Below are 9,944 nucleotides of genomic sequence, written 5' to 3' on the forward strand. Positions count from 1 at the left end.
AGCTCTAAAACGATCTGTACTTAGCTTACTTATGTCAAAAATTGCATAATTAGCTTAGTTAGCTCATAGACGATCCATTTTACTTAAGTTAGCTCTAAAATGACCCATTTTACCTAGGTTAGCTTATAAATGATCCAGTTCATCCAAGTTAGCTCAAAAACCCATTTTACCTAGATTAGCTCCTAAATGATCCATTTTACCTACGTTAGCTTTAAAATGACCCATTTCAACTAGGTTAACTCCAAAATGACCCATCTTACCTAGGTTATCTCATAAACGATCCATTTCAACTAATTTAGCTCATAAACGATCCATTTCACCAAGTTAGCTAAAAAACGATCCATTTCACCTAAATTAGCTCTTAAATGATCCATTTCACCTAAGTTAGCTCAAAAAGATCCATTTCAACTAAATTAGCTCATAAATGATCCATTTCACCTAAGTTAGCTCAAAAACGATCCATTTCAACTAAGTTAGCTCATAAATGATCCATTTCACCTAAGTTAGCTAAAAAACGATCCATTTCACATTAGTTACCTCAAAAACGATCCATTTGACCTTAGTTAGCTCATAAACGACCCATTTCAACTAAGTTAGCTCATAAATGATCCATTTCACCTTAGCTAGCTCATAAACGACCCATTTCAACTTAGTTAGCTCATATATGATCCATTTCACGTAAGTTAGCTCATAAATGACATACTCTTCTTGTTCTAGTCTTCTTCTTGTTCTACTCTTCTTGTTCTAGTCTTTTTCTTGTTCTACTCTTCTTGTTCTAGTCTTCTTATTCTAGTCACCTATTTCTAACTTTCTTATTTTTCATTTTGCAGATTTCATTCACTTGACGAAAGCTTGCATAGATGGAGTGCTCCTTATCCCTTTCTCTGTTTCTTTTGTATCGTTGAACTATGCATGTATCGTTGGATGAAACTATTGTAATATATATGGTTGGATGCCTCTATGTTGAACTTGCTATGTATGATGGAACTATGTGATGAAGTTATGTGATGGAACTATGTATGATGGAACTATGCATGTTGGATATCTTATATGTTTGCTCTGTAATTGCCTTGTGAAATATATCTATATATGTCATATATATTTTCTGTGAAAATTGTTGGATTTAATAAAAAATAGAAAAAAGACCCAATATGCAGGCTCTTTGCCGTCTGCCACCGACGGCACCGGCCTCTTTGCCGTCTGCCGCGGACGGCAAAGAGGACACGTGGCATCCAGCTGTGCTTCCTGGGAGCTGACCCATTTGGTCAGTTTGCCTACAGTGGCAGACGGCAAAGAGTTTGCCGTCAGCGGCGGACGGCAAAGGCCTGCCATGTAGTGACGTGTAGATGACATCATACGGCAGACGGCAAAGACAGTAGAAACTTTGCCGTCCGCTGGTAGACGGCAAAGGCACTAGAAAGTTTGCCGTCCGCGGCGGACGGCAAAGGCCTGCCGTTAGCCACTTAACGGACCGAGAGCACAATTATTGCCGTCCGCCCTCTTTGCCGTCCGCGGCAGACGGCAAAGAGCCTTTGCCGTCAGCCGCCAGGAAGCAGGCGACAAAGTAGCTGTTTACCGTAGAGTACTTTGCCGGAGCCTTTTGCCGTCCACGGCTGACGGCAAATGCCTTTGCCGTCCGCCGTTCATGCCTTTGCCGTCCGCCATGGCAGACGGCAAAATAGCTGATTCCTGTAGTGTAACATTCTTAAGAAGTTGCTCCCCACTTCTACCTATTCTTTTAACATGCACACTATCCACATCATCACCATGCCACATCATCAATACTAAATAGGAACAACCCACTAACTGCCACATCATCATTTATTTTGATAATTAACTTTTTTACCCATCACAGAATATTATTGCTCGCCAGATCAGTATCAACAAGCCGTTTTGTTTTTTTGTTTAGGGGTAACAAAATCATAAGCGAGCCTCTTTGGGCTTCCGTAACTGATGAGACGACGTAATAACCGATCAAGAGAAGCCCGAGAGAAGCCCATCAGTCGATCTCTTCTTATCCCTGGTTGCAGGCAATGCCACCATTCACTACCCATGCACCATCGATGCCCACAGCCGACCGCTTCGGCGTTCTTCCACGCGGGCGGGCACAGGCACCCCATGCCGCCGCATCCGCCTCTCCTTCTCCTGGCGTGGAGGACCTCAACTGGGCCACCTCCATCGCGACATCGATCTGGCTGGCCGCCGCCTCACCTGCGTCTCGATCTAATCTAGGGAGAGATGGTGATGGGTGGGGGCAGCGGAGGTAGGGGAGAGGGGGAGGGAGATCCGGTGCAGAACTACCATGCTGCAGACTTGAGGCGCCCAACCCCGGCCACCACGACGAGTCGACGACTCTGCCTCCTGAAGCACGACCTCCGCCACCTCCCTGCTGCACGGAAGCGACGATGCCGCCGCCTCTCAACAATCGACTTCCCGTGCTCCCGCAAAAAAACCCCTTCAGATAGTGGAGTGGCATCGGTCCCATAGTTTTCAACATCAGGTTGGTGTCTGCACCTTTGCTCCAAAATTGTCACATGCCTGCCAGGTCATGCAAAGTTAATCCGACGTTCCCTCTTGCATTATATTGGTCTCAAAAGAACATGTATTGTATCATAATTATAGGATTACCGATGCACACCATTGTGATTATTTCAGTGTCGTCACAGGTCCGTTCTCTTTTTCATGAAGTTGGCTAGGGGCTTTGGCCACATGACAACTTTCGTTTGAAATATGGAAGATATAAATCAGTGAAGTTGATGTCATACCACTCATGTTTCGGCACTGTACGGAAAACTTTGAGATCTATATTGTCATCCCAACAGATGAAGACATGGATTACATATTAAAAGTGCATCAATGTTCTGTTATTCAACACCATATGTCTAGTATATCATTGACAACCAATGATTTTTTTATGCTTGAAAAATACTTCATCGCTGCACTATGATGGTAAGATATGTTTTGTCTTCCTCTAAGGAAACTTCATAGTTCCAACACTGTTTAATTTTTGCAGCACTAGAGTTCTTTTGAATGTATGAGATTCCAAATTATATTATGATTTTTCATTCACAATGCTTTCTTCATTCCCGTTATCGTGACCTTCATGGTAATCATTGCCACCTAAATCTAGCAAATAATCACCAGTTATGTATGGTTCAATATTTGTGCATCACCAGTTTGTAAAGGGTTCCGTATATCAATTCGTTGAACTTTGTTGCTATATTAATATGTACATTTCTATGAAATGTACATGATTTTATTTTTGTTGGTGGTGTAGACTCATTGGATTATTCCATTTTTATGTCAGTTTGATTCTGGGGATGACCCAAAATTTGCCAAAGGAGTAGTGAAGTGGGTGCTCAAATCTTCATCTTTTGGTTTCTTTAAAATGATTTGGCATCTCCAAGTAATGTTCCCTTCTTATTGTGAGTAACATGGGGCAAATCTTCATGGAATATACTGTAGAGAACCACAACATTGAGGGCGTTCTCCTTTGCTAATTGGCCATTACCAATCGAGGTGCCATCAGTTTTGTGACCATGTTTATTACTCTCGCTCATGATTTTGTTGCCTTTCACTTGTGGTCTGGCAAGGGATCTTTTATGTATGGTCTCATTGCAGTATTGTTTATCTAATTGTATAATTCATCTATGCTGAGAATAAATGCAAAAACATAGAAAGTGGGTTGTGTTCTTGCTCCATTCTTCTACTTGATGCATCTGTCTTTTATCCTCCCATGTCATGACGTCATGTGATCAATCTTTTTGTTGGGAACAGTAATACAACTATTGCTATTTTGTATAACTACGAGCTTCCTTATTGACATGCAGCGTTACTAATCCAGCAGAGCTCCTGATTCCATGGCGTGCCTTAGTCTTTTGGCGGGCATATTAAAAGTTCAGGTATCTTTTATTCCATTTCAATTTGCTTTGGAGATTTTCTATCGGCTCAAGTACTCATGTCAAGGAATATAGCTATATTTTCCTTGGAATTTTCTTTTGCCCTGCAATGCTAATGGAGAATAGGTAACCAAATTATTGGAGGGATAGAGATTGTTAAAGAATAGATAAACAAACTATTTGCCATGGAAATTGCTATTCAGAGACTTGGTGCATTTGGGAAGTATGTAATGACCAAGTCTTTGATAATGTACTTCCAAATTTTGGTTGGTGCAAAATTCCCGTTATTAGCACCTACACATAGAATTGTACTGGACAGTGAAAAGTAAATTTCTCTTTCCCCTTGAACTCATAACATTATTCCATGTGACTGAAAGAGTAATCTGATCATCAAAATCATCATTCTACATAATCATCAATGTTTATTTTTTGACCATACATTCCTGCAACAACGCGCGGGGAATCATCTAGTATTACTTCATAATAGAACCTTAAATCATCCAAGACTAATGATTTTGAATGCAAGAGTAACAATGGTGCATGTACATGATAGCTACATTGGTTGTTTGAAGAACATCACTGTAACTTTGGCATGCACAACTGAAAAGGTTTATTTAAATAGAAAAAAATGTGATATGTGAGTGTCCAATCTTTATAGCGTTGAATCGATATTGTACCTTTGGCCACGATATGATGTAGATATTGATTTATGTTCAAGCGATGCACGTCCACGATCGCTAGATAGTGATACGTGAATGAATTGTGCAATCTCTCTCACACGCATACATATCTCATTTCCCTGTGGTCATCGGAATCACACACGCGCACTTCGTATATTTCTCTCCCTCCGTCAAGGTTAGAATTCGTCTTTCTACCCCGTCCTACAAGTCTCTCACACAGAAACACACACACTCTCTCTGTCGAACATGCCCACCCCTTCAATTCCGCCCACCCACAGCCACTAATGTCTCAAAGTATAATAATGTCTCTCACACATATGCCTAAGGTTAACTCGAGTTCCGGAACCATATGAATACATACAATGGGATTCCAACAGAGCACCTTTTGTTTTGAGATTTCGCTCTCTCTCTCGCTCTCCCACACATTGTTTCTCGCTTCGTTTTTCCGGCACTTGCATGCACACAATTTTGTTTATCTTCGTGATGCTTTAAGTATGCCTCGCACAAATGCTATCTACCTATCCCTTAATATAGCTAGATATGTGTCACACAAACTCCTTCTCCCTACTAGCAAGATGCCCATGCGTTGCACCGAACATCAAGATGCATGTGTATGAGTAGTTTATCTCATGGGAGAAAATGATGAACGAGGGAATGCCTTATTTGCAAATGCGGAGAGGGGTGTGGGTATCTTTTTGCAAAATTGCCACAGTTTCCTTCCTATCCGTCGGGTATAAATCGGATGGCCTATATTGCAGGATGGCAGGAACACCATCATCACCAACTCTGTTTTTATAAGAGTATGGATATGTAAGTGTCACTGCCCCCGCCCCCCCGACACACACACCCACACCCACACAACCACACACACACTTCCCAGCACTGAAGGAGTAGGGTGACACCTCGATCTTGATACTAATCTATCGACTGGCTTCTCTCTCAAACACACACACACACTACCCGACACCGAAGGAGTAGGGCGGCACCTCGATCTTGATAGTAATCCATCTACTCCTCTTTCAAACACACACACACATACACACACACTCGCTAGTTGTGCCTCTGTGCCTACCGCGCACACTCTCGATACCTCTTTCTCTCCCTCCCCCTCCCCCACCCCAACAATGACAGCAGAAGGGTGACAACTCAATCTGATCATAATCTGTCAATTGGTTTCTCTCTCGAACATTGTGTCTCTATGCCTCACTCAGTAGCCCCCTCGATATGTAGACTTCTCGCGCGCGCACAGCTACAGTGACGATGACGCTGAACCCAGTGTGCCTCGTTTTTACCGGCCTCATGTGATAGTTTTCACCCTGTTTTCTGTTAATTAACAAGGCAACCTTTTCTTTGTTACTACTAGTGAATCCGAAATCATTCGAGGCTGACATAAAATATATCACTTCAACCCAATTATCGCAGTAACTATTTTAAAAGAAACTAGCTAGATGCCCGTGCGTTGCACGGAACATCAAGATGCATTTGTATGAGTAGTTTATCTTGTGAGAGAAAAGGATGAACGAGGGAAGGCCGTATTTGCGAACGTGGAGAGGGGTGTGGGTATATTTTTTCAAAATTGCCATAGTTTTCTTCCTATCCGTTAGATATAAATCCGACAGCCTATATTGCATGATGGCACGCACACCAGCATCATCTGTTTTCTACTCCCTCCGTTCCTAAATATTTGTCTTTTTAGAGATTTCAACAAGTGACTACATATGGAGCAAAATGAGTGAATCTACACTCTAAATTATGTCTACATACACATCCGTATGTGGTAGTCCATTTGAAATATGAAAAAGACAAATATTTAGGAACGGATGGAGTATAAGAGTAGACATGGAGATATATCAGCAGCATGGTCTACAACAAAAATGTGCTGGACTGGTTAGCGCCGGATGCTCGCAACGCGATGACATGAGTTCGAATTCTGTCTTTAACTTTAGATTTTTATATTATATATTACTTATTTAATATATACTTCTTTCGCTACTGTACTGACAGTGGAACCCACAGAGTACTTAGAATACAAGATTAAGGATGGACTTGTTTCTTTTTAACTTTCTGTACGAAGCTGTAGCCACCTTGCAAGTCACGTGTACACTGTACATGCAATTAACTTTTTATAGAGGGATAATCATACATGCAATTAACTCAAATGGATTGGATGTCACTCTATTATTTCCAGCATAAGAGCGTCTCCAACGGCAGCTGGCAAATTTCCTCCCGTTTCCTTCTGCGGAGGACGACATCAAATGCCAGCGGCATACATTTTCACAACTCTAACCAACCAGATGAAATTCGTGCAAACATGGACTGATTTCATATAAGCATGAAGGATTTCATATAAAAAAGCCGGATCTTCATATAAACATGATGGATTTCATTACATTTACATGAACTAAGCGGTGCCAATCCAACTATCTTGGTATAATTAATACTCCCTCCGTCCGAAAATACTTGTCCTAGAAATGGATGTATCTAGACTTATTTTAGTTATAGATACATACAATTTATCCATTCTTAGAACAAAAATTTCCCGCCAGCTGGAGAGGGAGTACATAATCTAAATGGCCGCCCGCGGATCCCTTTGTCTTCCTCATGTCCGGCAGGCACTTTGCGGGGTCGACGAAGGCCCTCGGAAGAGACGAAGAAGCAAAGAAACCACCTGAATGCGTAGTCGTCGCCTCAACGGTGGCCTTCATGGGACCCAAGTGGCGGCGGCCTCCCGTGTTCTACTTCTCCTCGATGATGGCGGCGGACACGGAGAAGCTGGCCACCGACTCGTCGCTATCCACGCACCCGGCTTCTGTCTCTGCCTGCATGGCGCTGCCGCAGGCACGGGAGGCGCGCCCACAGACACGGGAGGCGCGGTACGACGCGGCAGCGAGGACGCCCGTACCAGTGTGCTCTCGCCGCCATGCCGGCGTGGAGCAACTCGCCACTCCTCATCGAGCTGAACTGGAGCGGCGAGTTGCTGAACCACGCGCCTGCTTGGGGCGGCAACTGGCTCCGTCGGGCCAAGCGAGGTTGGTGAAGCACCGAGCGGCCTCGCCCGTATCCGGAGGGCTCAGCGGGCCACCCAGCCGGGTAATATGCCGGAGAACGGCTCCTCGGAAGCCATCAGAAGAGTGGAGAAAATGGTGAAGGAGGAGATGGGGGAGCGGCGAGGGGTGCGATTCTTGCCCGCTGTCTGTCTGGCCTCGTGTAAATAGAGGGCGGACGGTAGGAGCTTGGCCGGCGTCTGGCCTCGTTTAAACTGAGGGCGGACGGGAGGAGCTCGGCCGGTGTTGCGTTTAATTCCGGCCCGCTCATGAACGGACGTGTGGCCGAAGTAGGTTTCTCGGTTTGCATGCGGGTTTAATGGAGGGGTTTCATGGAGACGAGGAGGCGTGTTCAGCCGGGCATGCAGCGGGCGGCGTAGTACTATTTGATTTGACAGCGGGCGGCACAGTTCCCGATACGGCTTTAATGCAGACGAGCGAGGGAGTAATTTTTCCCGAAATGTTGAACGGCCAATGCATCCTCCTTCAAATAATGCATGAGGGAAGTAATGGGAGGAGGATCGGGAAAAGAGGCTGCACGATGTGAATGCAACACAGTTTGCCCTCATATAAAGGCGCCCCTCCATTCCAATGCATCTCCACATCGTACACACCTAAGCGTTTGCCTAAGCACCTACACTAAGCGCAAAAGAGCTAACTCCAGACCCATGGCGGCGATGCGCGCGAGTGGCCAGCGGCTGTGCCAGATGGTCCACGACGTCGGCCTGCGGCATGGCGCCGAGGATCGTCTCCAGACAGTGTTGGAGACCGGCTGGTGGATGGCCGTCGTCGACGCCAACTACGACTCTTAGTTGGACCAGATGATCGTTGCCACCACCAACAAGTTCACCGTCCTCAAGAAGCTCATGGACGACATCGCCGTACTCCTCCAGCCCGCGCGCCCGGGCTCCTCATTGCCTGCCACCCTAATCGGCCTCCATGGCCGGAACCTCTTTCAAGCACTGGTGGCCCTGCGACTGCCCACCGATGCCACGAAGAATGTCCACCTAGAGGTCGCGCTCGCCGCGAGGCGCCTCGCCCTGCAAGAATTCATCGACCTACACATCCACGTGTACGAGCAAATCATGTACATAGGTATCTACAAGGCCAGTGAGGACGCTACGATGTTGGCCTTCCTCAACCGGCTGGAAGCCTTGGATGCCTTTGTTGAGAAGCACCTCGACCTCACCACAAAAGCCGCCGCTCCTTAGCCGCCAGTCGGTGGCCCGGCACACTAAGTTGAGGAGGAGGAGGTCGTACGTTGATGGATGCATCTTTCTTCTTGCCTTCTGTAACCACCACTGTGATTGCATCATCATCGTGGCCTTAATTCTTATTGTGGTGTTGCATTCTCGTTCCAGTCAATACCGACATGTGCGATCCCTTTGCTTAATTATATGCATCACTCTAACTAGTACTCCATCCGTCAATTTATAATTTGTGCTTACCTTTTCCATCAACTTCGTGCAACGCGCGGGCATCTTGCTAGAAACACTAGAACATGTCGGACCACGTGTGACAAAACCGATGATGCGCCAACCTAGCTACTACTACCCTGCTTATCTGGCGGAAATAGCCCCGCCCTAGCGTTTCCAATCGTTATTTCTATCTATCGATCATGCCAAGGACCAGAACCAAAATGTTACAATTTATACATGTTTCTCTACTCCTACTCCTATAAAAGACTCAGTTGGCGATGGTGGTGTGTCTGTCATCTGTCGTTTCTGACCATTAGATCTGCATCTAACGGCTGTGAGGTAAGTTGTGGCATTTTTGCAACAATAGCCCACTTCTTTGCTCCAATTTGCAGAAAACCCCTTATTATCTTGAAAGCAACCACATCCCTCCCTCACCTCATCAAAATAGCCTGGGAAATATATTTTGAGTGAAAAGTACTCCCTCCATTCCTAAATATTTGTCTTTCTAGAGATTTCAATAAGTGACTACATACGGAGCAAAATGAGTGAATCTACACTTCAAAATATGTCTATATAATCCGTATGTGATAGTCCATTTGAAATCTCTAAAAAGTCAAATATTTAGGAACGGAGGGAGTAATATATTAGGAGTATATCAAAACAAGAGTGATTTCTTTCAAGTTTGTGAACAAGTACTACTATTCTACTACTTTGGATCCGTCACAACGCACGGGCACATTGCTAGTAAAAGGAAAAGGCATGCCGCGTTCGCGTCGCACTCCGCCCACACACGCTCGGGAATCGGGAGTACTCCAGGGCCCGTCCGGCACGACACATAGCTTAGGAAGACGTGTTGCCTAGCATTTTCACTTTCATGTGGGACGACCGTTGAGCAAATCGACT

Source organism: Triticum aestivum, chromosome 7D, assembly GCF_018294505.1.
Source record: "Triticum aestivum cultivar Chinese Spring chromosome 7D, IWGSC CS RefSeq v2.1, whole genome shotgun sequence".
Classification (NCBI taxonomy): Eukaryota; Viridiplantae; Streptophyta; class Magnoliopsida; order Poales; family Poaceae; genus Triticum; species Triticum aestivum.